General features: G+C 45.8%; 1 protein-coding gene and 2 long non-coding RNA genes across 5 annotated transcripts in view; 1 reads left to right on the forward strand and 2 right to left on the reverse strand.

Annotated features, from left to right (window-relative positions):
• Positions 1-3,867, reverse strand: part of CEP85 (centrosomal protein 85) — a 33,593-nt gene extending 29,726 nt beyond the window's left edge. For 2 of the 3 annotated variants that reach the window (XM_082366627.1, XM_082366626.1), the window contains exon 1: positions 3,709-3,867. The gene's annotated coding sequence lies outside the window, so the exon portion shown is untranslated. The remainder of the gene's footprint in view (positions 1-3,708) is intronic. The other variant, XM_082366629.1, reaches the window with a different exon arrangement.
• A 3,655-nt stretch (positions 3,868-7,522) lies between these two features.
• Positions 7,523-9,301, reverse strand: LOC309616435. Its single transcript, XR_014237474.1, has 3 exons — positions 9,040-9,301; positions 8,310-8,469; positions 7,523-7,898 (listed from the first exon to the last, which is right to left on the reverse strand). It is a non-coding gene; the product is annotated as an uncharacterized lncRNA (long non-coding RNA).
• Positions 9,302-9,914: 613 nt separating this feature from the next.
• LOC309631639 lies at positions 9,915-13,044 on the forward strand. Its single transcript, XR_014246429.1, has 2 exons — positions 9,915-11,775; positions 12,118-13,044. It is a non-coding gene; the product is annotated as an uncharacterized lncRNA (long non-coding RNA).
• The last annotated feature ends 3,240 nt before the right edge of the window (positions 13,045-16,284 follow it).

Genomic DNA, 16,284 nt, shown 5'->3' on the forward strand with positions numbered 1-16,284 from the left:
CCTTACTAGGGTGATCAAAATGTTCTGAGATTAGATAGTGATGATGGCTTGTGAATATACTAAAACCTCTGAATTGCACACACACAAAATTGAATTTTATGGTATGTGAATTATACCTTAATTAAAAAAAAAAAACTCCAAGGAGTAAAACACTACAGAATAAATAATTTTAAACTTCTTCCTACTTAAGTTCAGAAGTAGATGGCCTACTGGTGGAAATTTTTAGGACCAATTGAAGGAGACAGACTTCTTGAGATAAAAGTGAGAGAAATGAATGTATAAGAAGTTAACACAGGGACTTCCCTGGAGGTCCAGTGGTTAACAATCCGCCTTCCAATGCAGGGGATGCGGGTTTGATCCCTGGTGGGGGAACTAAGATTCCCACATGCCGCGGGGCAACTAAGCCCATGTGCCACAACTAGAGAGCCCAAATCACAACGAAATACCCCACAGCCCACAACGAAGATCCCGCATGCCGCAACTAATACCCGATGCAGCCACATAAATAAATTAATTAATTAAAAATAAATAAATAGGGCTTCCCTGGTGGCACAGTGGTTAGGAATCCGCCTGCCAATGCAGGGGACACGGGTTCATGCCCCTGTCCGGGAAGATACCACATGCCGCGGAGCGGCTAGGCCCGTGAGCCACAACTACTGAGCCTGCGCGTCTGGAGCCTGTGCTCCGCAACGGGAGAGGCCCGCGCACTGCGATGAAGAGTGGCCCCCTCGCCGCAAGTGGAGAAAGCCCTTGCACAGAAACGAAGACGTAACACAGCCAAAAATAAATAAATAAATAAATAAATTTTAAAATAAATAAATAGCAGTAACACAAATAACCAATTACACAGCCAAGAAAGGTAAGAATGAATGGAGGCAGACAGAAGAAAAGCACCCAACATTGATAGTTTCCATTTTCAAAGTTGTTTAAACTACAGAACTATGCATTCAACAAATTTAACATGTATTAAGTACAAGCATACATCTTTTTATTGAACTTCACTTTACTGAGCTTCACAGATTGCATTTTTTACAAACTGAAGATTTGCAGCAACCCTGTGTTAAGCAAGTCTATGGGTGCCATTTTTTCCTACAGCATTTGGTCGCTTTGTGTCTGTGTCACATTTTGGTAATTCTCGCAGTATTCCAAGCTTTTTCATCATTATTACATCTGTCATGGTGATCTGTGATCTTCGATGTTACATTTGTAACTGCAGATGTGGTGGAAATAGCAAGAGGACTAAAATTAGAAGTGGAGCCTGAAGATGTGACTGAATGCTGCAATCTCATGATACAACTTTTAACAGATGAGGAGTTGCTTCTTATGGATGAGCAAGGGAAGTGGTTTCTTGAGATGGAACTACTTCCGGTGAAGATGCTGTCAAGACTGTCGAAATGACAACAGAGGATTTAGAATATTACTAACTCTGTTGAAAAAGCAGCAGTAGGGTTTGAGAGGACTGACTCCAATGTTGAAAGAAGTTCCACTGTGGGGAAAATACTCTCAAACAGCATTGCATGTTTTAGAAAAATCGTCTGTGAAAAGAAAAGCCAATCAATGCAGCACACTTCACTGCTGTCTTGTTTGAAGACATTGCCACGGCCACCCCAGCCTTCAGCGGCCACCACCCCGTTCAGTCAGCAGCCGTCAGCATCGAGGCAGAATCCTCCACTAGCAAACCAGCAAAACGATTACAAATCACTGAAGGCTCAGACGATGGTTAGCATTTTTTAGCAATAAAGTATTTTTTAATTAAGGTATATAGATTTTTAAAAGACATAACGCTATTGTATACTTAACAGACTACAATATAGTGTAAACATAACTTACATATGCACTGGGAAACCAAAAAAATTTGTGTCTCGCTTTATTGCAGTGGTCTGGAATTCTACCCACAATATCTCTGAGGTATGCCTGTCCTTACTACCCATCAAGCATTGTGCTAAAGACTCTATAGTATCATGTGTTATGCTGAATGCTCATATCAAACCTATGAGGTAGTTACTACTATTATCCTCATTTTATGGATGAGAAAATAAAGGATTAGAAAGGTGAAGATTGTACAGTTAGGAAGAGGTTTCAAAGCCAGGACTGTGCTCTAATGCTACAGAAGTCTAGTCAGCATTCTGTCTGTGACAAAAAGAAATAAAGGAAGTTACTAAGGCACCACAAGTTGGAGTTTCTATGCCTCAGACATAGCCAGAGCTGCAAGCCCTAAAGCAGTTAGGAGCAGGGGCAGCTCGTATCATTTCTTCACTCTGCCCTTGGTCACCACCCAGGCTCTATTTCCCAAGTTACTACCCAAGAATTAGATTTTGGCTGTTATAAGTATTCTCCCCTTGAAGAATTATAATCTTAGTGTGGAACACACTTGGCAGCTGTTGACAGAGCCACATCAAGACAGGAGAGGATTTGAAGGGAAACACAGACAGCTGACACAGACACACTAAGAACCTCACACCATCACACTATTTTCATCGCCTTGATCATTCATTAAACCAAACCTAAAGAAAGAGAAGCCAAATCCTTGCCAAGGTGTTGCCTTTACAAAGAACAAGTCCTGAACACCACCACATAATAATAAAACAGACAAGGCCTAGGCCTAGAACAAGTCCTGAACACCACCACATAATAATAAAACAGACAAGGCCTAGGGGCAAGTAATGAGGCATGGTTCTCTTAATCGTCCTTGTATCACTACTCCTTCCTTCCCAGCACACAGTACTCAATTCATCAACCAAAATTTACTGAGTGCCTGTTTGCCTGGCTCTGTGCCATATCGTGGAAGTAGATGGTGTAAAAGACAAAACAGGGCTCTGATCCTCCCGGTTTAATGTGATGAAATAAGTTCTGAACACCTTCTATTGCATAAATAAGCTTTCACACACTTTCTGTTCATCCAGAGAACCAGCTCCTCCCTGTCTATAGCAGGGTGCCTCATGCTCTGTGCTAACGACATTGGAGGTCGGGTAAGTCTTTGATGTGCGGTTGTCCTGTACACTGCAGACTGTTTAGCAGCACCCCTGACGTCTACCCATCACACGCCAGGAGCAATCCCCGAGTTGTGAGAACCAAAGATGTCTCCAGACACTGTCAAGTATCCCGTGGGGGGCAAAATCGCGCCGGCTGAGAAACTCCAGCCTAGCGCCTTCACAAGGGCTCTCTGTCCCCCGACCTTCCTCCTCTATCTTTTTCCAAATCTCGGCTCAAACTTCACTTCCTCGGGGAGGGCTCCCCGCCCCCTCAGACTCCGTCGGCGCCTTGGGTTCCGCGCTCCCGTACTTCGCCACCCTGCACTACTGAGTGCTGGCCGAGCAACCACCCGCGGGACGTCTACTCCTCTCCCGGGGCTGCGAGCTCGTGGAGGGCAAGAACTTCCCTCCCGCCGTGCCCTGGCGACCGGCACTGGGCCCGTCCATCGCAAAGGTCCCGAAACTGCTGCGGAGTGAGTGACGGGGAGAGAGCGAGGCGATGAGGGCGGGAGGCCACTGAGACCCAAGGAGGCGAGCGGGGGGCATTATTTCAGAAAGCCGCGGCGTCAGAGACCCAAGACGAACGGCTCAGTCGCTCTGCGCATGCTCTTCGCTCTCCCGCGGCCCTCCCCACCACGGAGGCCGGTCGAGAGTGTCTGAGGCTCCGCCAAGGCTCTCTAGGCAGGGGACAGGGTCTGTCAGTCCGACGGGGGCCCCCGAAGGGAGGAGGACTTACGTGAGCTTGAAAGCGGGCAGCGAAATCCCCCACTCAGGGACACCAACCACTGCGGCCAGGTCGGCGGCGGACAGCGCTTCAGTGCCTCAGCTCGCCTAACGGCCGTTACACACCCGCCAGGCCGCGCGCCTCAGAGCGCGCACCACCCCGGCACCGCCCCTTTCTGCCCCCCCTGCGACCAATCAGAAGTCGGGCCGCGCGCGTGTCCCGCCCCCGCACGCCGCCCTCGGCGCAGAGAACCGACGGATCTCTCTGCGCATGAGCCCGCCGCGGCTCTCTGCCTTTGCCTCTACCCCTTGGCGGGTCTCGCCTCTGGGCGGAGACCTGTGCACCCCGGCCTGAAGCGGCCTGCTTGGCCTGTGCAGATCGAGAAGCTGGCAGCCAGCGCAGCTCATTCCGGGATCCCACCCAACCTGCCCACCCTCCTCCCATTCCTCACCATCTATCAGTACTCCCACTTGAAGCAGGGGGTGACGTTGTGACCAGGAGTTAGGGTGTGGCCAGAGTCACTGTCTTGTCAGGGTCAGGGCTTGGTCTGGATTAGAATCAGTGGTCGATCTGTGATCAGGACTCAGGTTGAAGGGTAAGGGATCAATCTTGCCCCCCTACTCAAACTCGGTCCCTAGGAAAAGGAACTAAGTTTATTTGCATTAATACATACTTGAAAAATCAGACTGAAATTGTTTAAAAGGAGGAACAAAGCCATCAGCCAAAGTACAGTAAAATTCCAGGTATCTGGAAACTCGACTTGGGAGGGAGAGGCATTAAAAAGTTGTGTGATACAACATGATAAATATAATTAACGGTGCTGTATTTTATATATGAAAGAGTAAATCCTGAGTTCTCATCACAAGGAAAAAATATTCTTTTTTATTTCTTTACTTTTGCATCTGTATGAGATGATGGATGTTCACTAAACTTACTGTAATCATCATTTCATGATGTATGTAAGTCAAGTCATTATGCTGTACACTTTAAACTTATACAGTGCTGTGTGCCAATTATAACTCAACAAAACAAAAGAAAAATAAAAGTTGTGTGATTTCTTAACTTTGAAGAACCAGACATAAAGAGTTAATTACCGGACCAAATTCACTCTAGAGGAAGGGCTCTGGGGTTCTATCACTTGCCCTCTCTTATAGTGTTTGAAGGTAAGAATATAGATGGCAGAAAATAACAGATTTAATCGATAATGAATCTGGGTATGATATGATAGATGAATTTAGGGAGTATTCTCTGAAATTAAGACCAGAAGTCTTTATTAAAATATAAATGGTAAGGATAGGTGTGTAAATGAGTAAATTTGTGGACTGGTGGGTAGGAAATAGGCTGGTGGGTGGTGGGAACACCCACTTGATGGCTTCTATTTCTTTGGTGAAAAGCAACTGTAAGAAGGGAGGGAACAGAGGCATGTAGAGGGCTGAGAAGAATGGGGAAGATTTGAAAAGCTGATGCGGAGAATGGAAGAGAAACCAGACTGGGAACAGTGGAAGTGCTGAGATTTAAATTTACAATTGGCAAACAGTACATTTGTACAGTTTTCTCCAATGGGTATCTATATTTTAAAGGTAACTCCATTATTATAATACCAATTTTCAAATGTGAATGACTCCTCAATCATATTTTAATGAAAAATTTTCGCACTAATTTCAGAGAACATACACAATTTTTAGTTATGACATAGTAAATCTTCAGTTACTTTATTATTTTAAAACACTTGCGGGACTTCCCTGGTGGCGCAGTGGTTGGGAATCTACCTGCCAATGCAGGGGACACGGGTTCGAGCCCTGGTCCGGGAAGATCCCACATGCCACGGAGCAACTAAGCCCGTGCGCCACAACTACTGAGTCTGCGCTCTAGAGCCCGCGAGCCACAACTACTGAGCCTGAGAGCCACAACTACTGAAGCCCATGCGCCTAGAGCCAGTGCTCCGCAACAGGAGAAGCCACCGCAATGAGAAGCCTGCTCGCCGCAACTAGAGAAGGCCCACGCGCAGCAACGAAGACCCAACGCAGCCAAAAATAAATAAAATAAATATATTTTTTTAAAAATTTAAAAAAAACACTTGCTGCACACTATTTACAATAGCCAGTCATGGAAGCAACCTAAATGCCCATCGACAGACGAATGGATAAAGATATGGTACATATATACAATGGAATATTACTCAGCCATAAAAAGGAACGAAACTGGGTCATTTGTAGAGACGTGGATGGATCTAGAGACTGTCATACAGAGTGAAGTAAGTCAGAAAGAGAAAAACAAATATCGTATATTAACGCATATATGTGGAACCTAGAAAAATGGTACAGATGAACCGGTTTGCAGGGCAGAAATAGAGACACAGATGTAGAGAACAAACATATGGACACCAAGGGGGGAAAGTGGTGGCGGGGGGGTGTGGGGGGTGATGAATTGGGAGATTGGGATTGACATATACACACTAATATGTGTAAAATGGATAACTAATAAGCACCTGCTATATAAAAAAATAAATAAAATTAAATTAAAAAAAAAACCACTTGCATATTTCAGTAAGATATATGAATGGAACTATCACCTGACATGACTGAAAAAACACTAGAGTTGGTCAGTTATGTCCCACCCTAATTTAACCAAGGAAAGTGAGAAAATAAACTAACTGCATCTTCGTAATCATGTAATTAGAGCTACTTTCACATGCATTAAGTGTTGTCTGGTGGATTATTTTATAAGCATCTATTGTTACACAGCACAGAGGCTTCTTTAACATGGTCAACTAAATATAATTTAAGTTCAATAGCTTCCTTGTTAACTTCATTTTGTTTCACTCTATTTTCTTTTTGAGATATTTAAGCATAATATAGTCAATGATATTTTTCCCTTATCCTTTAGGATCTATTTTAAATACAGGCAAGGGTTAATGCCTTTGTCAAGAGGGATATTTAAACAGTTTCTACTCCAGACTTATAAAGTGAATATGAATTCCCAATGAAATGTAATTAACTGTACTGATTTAATAAGTGTGTGATTTTTATGTACATGAAAAAATAATATGGATTAATCATTTGACTTAATTTTTTTCTGGAGCTATTAAACCATTAAATGACAAGAAGAGATTTTGCAAATTAAATGTTGAGACTGTTAAATTTAATTTTTATTTTGTTGCTTGGAACAACATATTTTCCCAAGAAATTAATTTCTAAATGATCATAGATATCAATAAAAGTAGTATTTCAAAAATGAAACAACAAAAAGAGGCACAGGGCCTTCTTGTGATTTTGTGAAAGTGCCACCTCTGTCAACTTCTAAAGCCTGTCCTGCTTCCCAATCCACACCACCTGCTTCCTGCACTCAACTGTCCTCTCTGTAAGGTCCAAGCCTGTGTCTTATGTACTATTGAATCTCCAGGGCCTAACATAGTAGATTCCAACCTGTTTCTGAATGAATAAATGATAGCATACTGTTGCCTGTATCCACTCTCTATTAGGAAATGGGAGTTAATGAAGTTGGAAATAATTAATGGTCAGAACAATATTATATGGACACATTTAATCCTAATTCTGAAATTAAATAGCTCTTGCTTTCTTCTGCAGAAGAAAGGAGACTTGGAACCAGTTGGCCAAGGCCCAGCAACTTACCCTAAAATGAGAGTCATGGAGTCCCCATGTTGAAGCAGAGATCATCTGGTCAAATTCTTTCGTTTTACAAATGGGGGAACTGAGACCCATAGAGAACAAAGCGACTTCTCACATGCACACACACACACACCATTTCTCATAAAGCCTTGAAGCTTTGTGGTCTGATAACACAGAAAAGGAGTCAGACAAAGTAGGAAAGTTCCCTGCTGTTTATTGGCCATACCCTCTGCCCTGCCCCTTACCATATTGAGCTGCCCAATCCCACCATTGGAAGAGTTCCAGAGATGGGAAGGGAAGGTGGGATGAGGAAGCACTGCCCAAGGCTCAGTGGTCACACTCCTAACCAGATAGTAGTTGGGTCACACATGGATTCCATCTTCACCCTCAACCACTCTGGTCCCTAACAAGAGGACAGACTACTTGCCTCTCCCTAAATCTTCCTCCACCCTACCCTTGGCCTCAGGCAACTAAACTAAAGGCTAAGGACTAGAGTTGGGGGAGGCGTCTGGGCAGGATTTTATCCTAGCATCCAGCCTATCGTCATCAGAAGAAAGACGGTGATCCAGGATCCTGCAGGAAAGAAAGAAATGATTATAAAGCAGAATTAGGTGGCTTTGAGAGCCTGGGAAACTTTTTAGGCTTAGATACTCCACTTTGGGGATTGTTTTGTAAGTCATTCATGCATTCTTTCAACAAAGCCTTCCTGGGACTCACCATGTGCCAGTTCTTCTGTTAGACTGGGGGTGAGGTGGTTAGAGACACAGAGATGAACTCTCTATCTCAGTGTGGACCCCACTCAACCCCTCTCACTTGTTTTACCTTCATGGCCTTGTATCTTGAAATTTCAACCCCTACCCGAAATCATTTCTGGAAAACCTCAGGTTCTGATGAGGGATAAAAGTCTAACTATGACTACCAACAACCTCACAATGACAACTCTACCATGTACAGCTGAGGAAGCTGAGACTTAGGGTAACTGACCTCTCCCAAGTCACATACTGTTAAGCAGGGACGAGATCCAAGACCAGCACCCTCCAGAAGCCAGTGTGCACCCCCAGACCCTGGTGCAGTCATCAGAACTTTATCACAGCAATCGCTGTGCACCAACCTGCCAAACTCCTGCTACTGGAGGCACTGGGCTCTGGAACCACAAAGGAAGAAAGATTAAGCTTAAGGAGGCATCCTGACAGTACAAGGTTAGCACACTCCCATCATTGAAAGATTGGGCAAAAGAACCCTTTGTTGAAGCAGGGACTCAGAAGGGTGTGATGATGAACCTTCTGCCTCTGAAGAATGGACTTACTAAGAAGATAGGCTTTCCCGCAAGGGTCAGAGCTTTGGAAGGTTGTCAGGGAATAGAGAGAAAGGAGAGATGGTTTCAGACCAGCAAGGAGGATTTACAAAAAGCATACTGGCAGAAGGGACAAACAGACTGGTAGAAGACTGGTCTCGTGTGGCAGGAAAGATGAGAATGGGAGGAGAGAAGTTTAATGAGTGAGAATGGAACCGGGACCGGGTGAGGGGAGGAGACCTCTCCAGAGCAAAGGAGGCTGAGGGGGATATGGGCTTGGGGAGGATACGAACTAGAATTGAGGGAGGAGTCTGAGGGCACGCAGGTAGGAGGAGGCTCAGTGAAGGGTCGGGGTCTCAGAGCAGGTCAGTGGGAAAATCTGGAAGAGGAGTCAAGGAGGCCCCCATATGATCCAGTTACCACTTGATCTAATGAGCCCGAACACCATCCAGCCAGCGCCGCTCTCCAGACCCTCCCGAGCGATCTCCCAGGCTCGATTCCTCCCAGGCGGACTCTTCTGACTACAGGTCTGCGGGGACACAACAGAAGAGTAGCGAGGTCTCTTCCCGCCCCAGCCTGGGCGGGCCTTTGCCCGAGACCCCCAGGTAGCCCCAGTGAGTTCTCCAAAATCTTGCCCTTTAGGTCAATCCACAGGCCCCTCGCCCTCGGCCCCGCCCCCTGCAGGATAGGCCAATCCCCAGCACCGCCGCCCTCCAGGCCCCTCCCCAGCACCGCCGCCCTCCAGGCCCCTCCTTAGTCAGGCCCCTCATTCGTGCCCCCCCTCCTTAGTCCCTGCAGGCCGCTCCTTAGTCCCCTACCCGACCGCATTGCTTGGAGTCCGGCTCCTCAGCTAGCCACCCGGAGCTGCGGCCGGCGGAGGCTGCAGCGACTGCCCGGAGCCTCTAGGGCTGGCTGTCTGCTCACCGGCGTCCCGCCCGCTTGTCACACAGGGTCACTCGGCTCTGCAGGTAGAGCGTATCGCTGGTCGAGAAGCGGAACAGGTTGAAGGCCAGCGTCACCTCCAGGGAGGCCCCGTTGGCCCGCAGGCCCCCCAGCAGCTGTTGCTGACTGGGCAGCTGTGGGGAGAGGCAGCGTCACCCACTGCTAGGAGCCCCGGCAAACACTGATTTCCCCTTTTTTGCTTGTCCTGTGGGTGTAGATGCTGGGTCTCATAATGAAAATTTACATGCGTTATTTCGTTTCATCCTCACATCAGTGCTAGGAGGAAGACAGTTTTGCCCCCCTCCTCTTTCTTCCTTTCTTCTTCCCTCCCTCCCTCCCTCTCTCTCCCTTCCTTCCTTCCTTCCTTTCTCTCCCTTTCTCCCTTCCTTCCTTCCCTCCTTCCTTCCTTCCTCTCTCCCTTCCTTCCTTCCTTCCTTCCCTCTTTCCCTCTTTCCTTCCCTCTCTCTCTCCCTCCCTCCCTTTTTTCTTTTTCTTTCCTTCCTTCCTTCCTTCCTCTCTCCCTTCCTTCCCTCTTTCCCTCTTTCCTTCCCTCTCTCTCTCCCTCCCTCCCTCCCTTTTTTCTTTCTTTCTCTTTCCTTCCTTTTTTTTTTTTTTCTAACACATTTTCTCTCCCTCTGTCTTTTCCTTTCTTCTCCTTCTCCTCTTCTGTTATTATTTTGATGGTGTAGTAAATCATGGCAAGATGACCTTTAATTTTTTTGTTTGTTTGTTTTTCTAAGGCTCTCCCCCTCAATAAAGTTTGCTTCTTGACTGGGCATAGCTTATCAGTGATCACTTATTAGCCGTAACTTCTCCACATTAAAAAAGGAAACTTTAGTTACTGGTGGCAAACTCTGGTAGACATAGAAAATTCTGAGCTAAGAGATTCGGAGATAGGCTTGAACTGTTCACGTTATTGTCATGGTGACTTTTTTTGAGGTGACAATAACCTAGATGTAACCCTTTCACTATAACTGGTAGTATTTGGATAGACCTGTGGTGTAGAGTCCATGGGCAGAAAGAAAGTCTTATTATACATAGGCCCTGTTCTAGGTGCTTGGGAGAATTAGAGAACTGAGTGAACAAAACAGACCAAACCTCCTATTCTCTTGTGGGTGAGGGGAGACAGACAATAAATAACTTAATAAAAAAAGTAAATGAGCTCATGTAATGTAGTATATAATAGGAGGTGATAAGTAGATAGAAGAAAGAAATAGGGATCTAGACTGGATGAGTGGAGGGTAGTTGCAATTTTACATAGAATGCACGGGGTAGGTTTCATTGAAATGGTGCCATTTTAGCAAAGACTAAGGAGATGAGAATTTGCCATATGGGTATCAGGGAGTTGAGGGTTCCAGGAAGAGAAAACAGCCAATGCAAAAGCCTAAGGGACAGCAAATTATCTTCCCACTGAGTTACCAGCCACACAGACGCTACCTCCTGTGGGCATTAGGGAGTCACCTCTCTGAACTCTGTCTCTTGTGCTTCCTGAAGACCATTTAGTCTTTTTTACCCTGTGATCTTTATTCCAGGAATCAAACTCACCATCAATAAGTTCATTCTAGTTTCCCCCCTTGATGGTCTTTTTCTTTTTTAAAGATGAGGAAACTGAGGCTCAGAGAAGTTAAGTAGGTTGTCCAAGTTTCTTCAGGTAGCAACCTGGCTGCAGTGCCCTCCCATACCCTTAATCACTGGGATCTCTTTCCTCCTGACAAAGGAAGAATTGCATGCTAGGACTGTTTTTGAGGTATTTCAGAACCGGGACTCTGGAGCATGAGTAGACCAGCATTATGTCCTTGGTCTAGTCATTAAACTCTGTACCCTCTCTAATCCCGTCATCTTTAAAGTGGGGGAAATAATACTTCACAGTGTTGTTTTCAGGTATAAATGAGGTAATGAATGATTCACTGTGTTCTGCGAAGACTTGTTAATAGTAATGAAATACAACCAGAAGGCAGGAGACACAGCTCCTTCCCTAGACCATGAGCTGTTGAGGGTAAGGACTTGGCCCAGCACTTAGCAAGGTCTCCTACTTCGAGTTGTGTGAACTGAGCCTAAGTTTCTCCATGTATAAAATGGGAACAAAAATGTAACTATCTCATAGAGTGTGTTGTGAGGCTTAAGTGGGTTAATATATGTGAAGTGATTTGAACAGTGACAGGCATGGAGTAAATGTCACATGTATTACATAGTGTATAGCACCCTGAAATGTTAGTTTTGTTTTTGTTTTTGTTTTTTTTTTTTTTTTAAAGGAATTCCTTTATTTTTATTATTTATTTATTTATTCATTTATTTTTGGCTGTGTTGGGTCTTCGTTTCTGTGCAAGGGCTTTCTCTAGTTGCGGCAAGCGGGGGCCACTCTTCATCGCGGTGCGCGGGCCTCTCACTATCGCGGCCTCTCTTGTTGCGGAGCACAAGCTCCAGATGCGCAGGCTCAGTTGTTGTGGCTCACGGGTCTAGTTGCTCCGCGGCATGTGGGATCTTCCCAGACCAGGGCTCGAACCCGTGTCCCCTGCATTGGCAGGCAGATTCTCAACCACTGAGCCACCAGGGAAGCCCTTGTTTTTGTTTTTTACTTTTATCACTGTAGGTCCCCAGTAATTGTTTGAGGAAAGAATACCAGGAATGAGTGTCATTAATTGGCTGTAATCTTGGACAGACCTTAATCTCCCTGCGCCTTAATTTACTCATCTGAAAAATGGGAATGGTAATAATACTTGCATATTTTTCAACAAACATTCACCCAGCACTTACTTTCTCCCATTGTCTATGTACCAGCGATACAGAGAAGAGTGACAGGATCTGTGCTCATAGGTACAAAACCATCCAGCACAAGCTACAGTCCAAGAGCTAGTGTGGCACTGAAAGGAGGTTAACAGAGTCCAACAGGTACTTACCTCTCCTTCACAAAGTAGTAGGTGGCCTTAACAGCACCTGTCCTGGAGATGTTGGTGCTGATAAAGACCTCATTGGCCACCAGGGCAAATCTGTCTGGGTCACTGCTTGTGGCTTTGAGGACCACGTAGAGAGGCTTGCCAAGGGGAACTGGTCTGTTCTCAAGTGGAGATGAGAGCTGAGGGTCTGTGAAGACGCCAAGGATAACAATGGTGTCCCCAGTGCCCAGGATATGGATGGTGATATATCTGGAGAGGGACGGGAACGAGACCCTCACCACAAAACCCTAGAGGTAGGGGCACCACTCGTATTCTGCCTTGCACCCTAGGTCACTGAGCACTGGTAGCCATCGAGAACTAGGGGAGGGGAGGAGCAAATCTGCTAACCTTCCTCCTGGACCTCCTAGAAAGTGAGGGGCCACATCACAGATCTCCAGACCCCAGGACCCTTGAAGCCATCTGAGCCATCCTACCTCAAGATAATTTACATAAACAACCCATAATGCATTACTTCATAGAACATCTTATTCTTCCAATAATACTCCGAGTCTCAATCTAAGAGGTACCTATGATGGGTGGGCATGGCGGGGCAACATCCTGAGGGTGTTGACTCCTTTTGCCTGGATTATAGGTAGCAGTGGGAACTCGAGAGCCTCCGCAGGGCCCAGCCCAAGAGGCAGCTGACAGAAAAGACCTCACGGGAAGAAGACCACCGGGTAGGGGTGAGTCTGGCTGACATTTACCACCAGAGGGTACATGCAGCTGAAGTTGAGCATTGTGGAGCCAGTATTGGTATAGTCAGGGTGAACCTGCAGAAGCTGCGCCTCCAGAGAATAAAGGGCATGGCTGTTGTTGGTCTGGAAGAAACAGGGAGGCAGCCATTACTCTCAGATCTCCAGGGGAATCACTTTCTTCCATCATCATTTGCTTCAAGTTGTTGATTTAAATAAGAGTAATGACTAAAGTTTACTGAGCATGGGTTGCATTCCAGGCACTGTGGCCTGACCACTACTCTCTGAGGAGGGTTCTGTTATTAGTCCCATTTTACAGAAGAGTAAACTGAGGCTTTTTTTTTTTTGGCTGTGCCGTGCGGCTTGCGGTATCTTAGTTCCCCGACCAGGGATTGAACCCGGGCCCTCAGCAGTGAAAGCACAGAGTCCTAACCACTGGACTGCCAGGGAATTCCCAGAACAGTAAACTGAGGCTTAGAAAGTTAAAAGATTTGCCCAAAGCAACTAACAAAGCCAACATCTCTCTGATCCCAGAGCCCATGTTCTTAACCTCTGTGCCAGTGGTTCTCAAATTTCAATGTGCATTTTAGAATCTCTTGGAAAAAAATAAAAGAATCACTGTGGGGCTTGTTAAAATTGCCAAGTCCTGGTCCTTATCCCAAGATTCAGGTATCTTTTTGGTATTTCATTGTTTCCATAGGATTTTAAAAAAAGAATCAAAATGATTTGTTTTGCTGCTATAAATCAAGCAGTTTATTAAAAAAAGAACACTGATAGAGAATTCTAGGGGCAGAGCCAAGGACTTAGCTATCACATGTTGAAACTGCTGATTCTGTTCTATGACTTAAGCAAGAGAAACCATGAATCTGTGGGTGGCAGAACAAGACACTGGAGGAACTAAATCACCCACCCCACCCTGCCGTTAGAACAAACTCTAGTTTTCAAAGTGAGCCCGGGGAGCTTCAGAGCCTCTTTGAAGGGGCGTTAAAGCCCACCTATGCGCTAGGGGGAAGCTGACCCAGCAGGGCACTCTTCCTCCTACTCCATTCAATCAGACCTGCCCTGCTTTTATATATTTATTTTTATATTTGGCTTTTATGTAAGATCCCTTCCAAGGAAAGGAGGTGACAGCACAGTGAGCAGTTAGGAGCACAAACCAGCTCTGTTAATAACTAGCTGTGTGACTTGAGAAAATCCCTCAACTTCTCCGAGCCTTAGATTGCTCATCTGTAAAATGGGAACCTCACAGGATTATTGTGAAGATTTAGTGAGATAGTGCACGTAAAAAAGAATTTGACCCACAGCACATGGTACATGGTAAGAAATTTATAAATATTGGTTGTGGTTGTGGTAGTTATTATTTTAAAGGATTCTGTGGCTGACAAGTTTGGAAACAATTTCCCAGTCCATCAATCATGGCACCATTTATAAAGGCATTCCCAATCTGATGGGGGACAACGTGGTCTCTTCCCCAAAAAGACTGGTCTGACTGCTAAGACTTGACTCCATTCCAGAGAATTATTCTTCGGTTAAATGGAAATAAAGTCACAACTTGTGCCCAATCATTCATTTCCCAGTCCCTCCCCCGAAACACACATACAGCCCAACTTCCTATCAGAGGGCCCCCCCCAGATTGCTCACAGAGAGGCGGAGTCCACAGGTACCCTCCTTCTTCTCCATCGTGAAGACCTGGACACTAAGACCCTCCTCTGTCTTACTGACCCTGGAGCATCCTGAAAAGGCACCTTCTTCCAGGATCCAGTGGCGAGTCTTCAGGAAGCAGCTGCTCAGGACCACCTCAATTTCCTGTGGCTGGCAGCACAGGGCCACCAACACCCTGGATAGTTCTGCAGGAGGACAAGAGCCAGGGCAGAGGCCTCCTGAGGCTCCTGGGATGATGCCATGGGCAAGGGTATGCATTCTAATCTGGGTGGAGGAAACACTGTGGGGATATTAGCCCAACCCATAACAACTCGCTTAAAGGAAGACTCTCCCCAATGGGAGGTGAGACCCCTCTGCCATGATTGCACTGGGAGACCCTGATTCCTGGACTTAGCTGATCCACTCAGAACCACTTTCCCAGGAACTGAGCCTGAAAGGAGGCGGTATAAAGCTTGAGAGTTGTGAGGCAGCCCTTTTCTGCCACGTGGGCTGAGAGGGAGGACAAGCGAGTGTGTGGAGAGGGGAACAAAGGAGGTACAGGTGCAGAGGGGGAGAAGCAAGGCTGAGAGAAGAGAGAGGCAACTCCCTGGGTTCCACCACATGCATGGTTGGTTCCAAGTCCCTGGAGACCCTGGTTGGAGGCTACCCTTGGGCTCCATGAGATGCCCTTGTAATAAATTCTCCTGTTTCCCCTCTCCAGCCCCCCCATTGGTTTCTGTTACTTGCCTGGCAGATTATTTTTGGAGATATTAATTTGTTTTGTTCTTTGATTTCCTTCTCATTCCAGCAGGTAACCTGGGCCTTGGGGGTTTTTGAGGGACCTAAACTGTCTGAAATCAATGGCTCTTTCTGTCTTATAAAAGCCTAAATTCCCAAAGAGACAGCACTGAGGGAGGGGAGGGAGGGAGTGCCTTTGAGAGCCATGAGGGAGAGGGGCAAGTCTTCAAGTCCTTTTTAGGATTTCTTAGTTTCATGAGGCAACAAATTTTGTTTTATTTTGTTTCATGTTTTCAATTTTTAAAATTAATTAATTAATTAATTTTGCTCAAGCCAGTTAGTGTTGATTTTCTGCCCTTGGCACCACATGGTGCCCTGATACATGTCAGGCACCAGTGGTTTCGGGTGAGGAAGGAGAAGCTAATATCAATATTTAACCCTTCCCTCTTTCTGTGTCTGCTCTTTCCACACTTGCTGTTGAATTTGGGATGAACTGCTTATAGTTAGTCATTAAATAGTAAAATGTTATGGAAATACTAAATATTTCTGGACTTGTTTTATTACTTTGAATTTAAAGATTTTGTTTTCCTTTCCTTTTTTTAAAAGTTCACTGATCTATCTTGGAAGGCATGTTTGGTCAGAGGGATGGGCCTCAATATAAGAGCAGGTGCTTTGGGAGTTCCCTGGTGGCCTAGTGGTTAGGATTCCAGGCTTTCACT

Source organism: Balaenoptera borealis, assembly GCF_965194805.1.
Source record: "Balaenoptera borealis genome assembly, chromosome: 1".
Classification (NCBI taxonomy): Eukaryota; Metazoa; Chordata; class Mammalia; order Artiodactyla; family Balaenopteridae; genus Balaenoptera; species Balaenoptera borealis.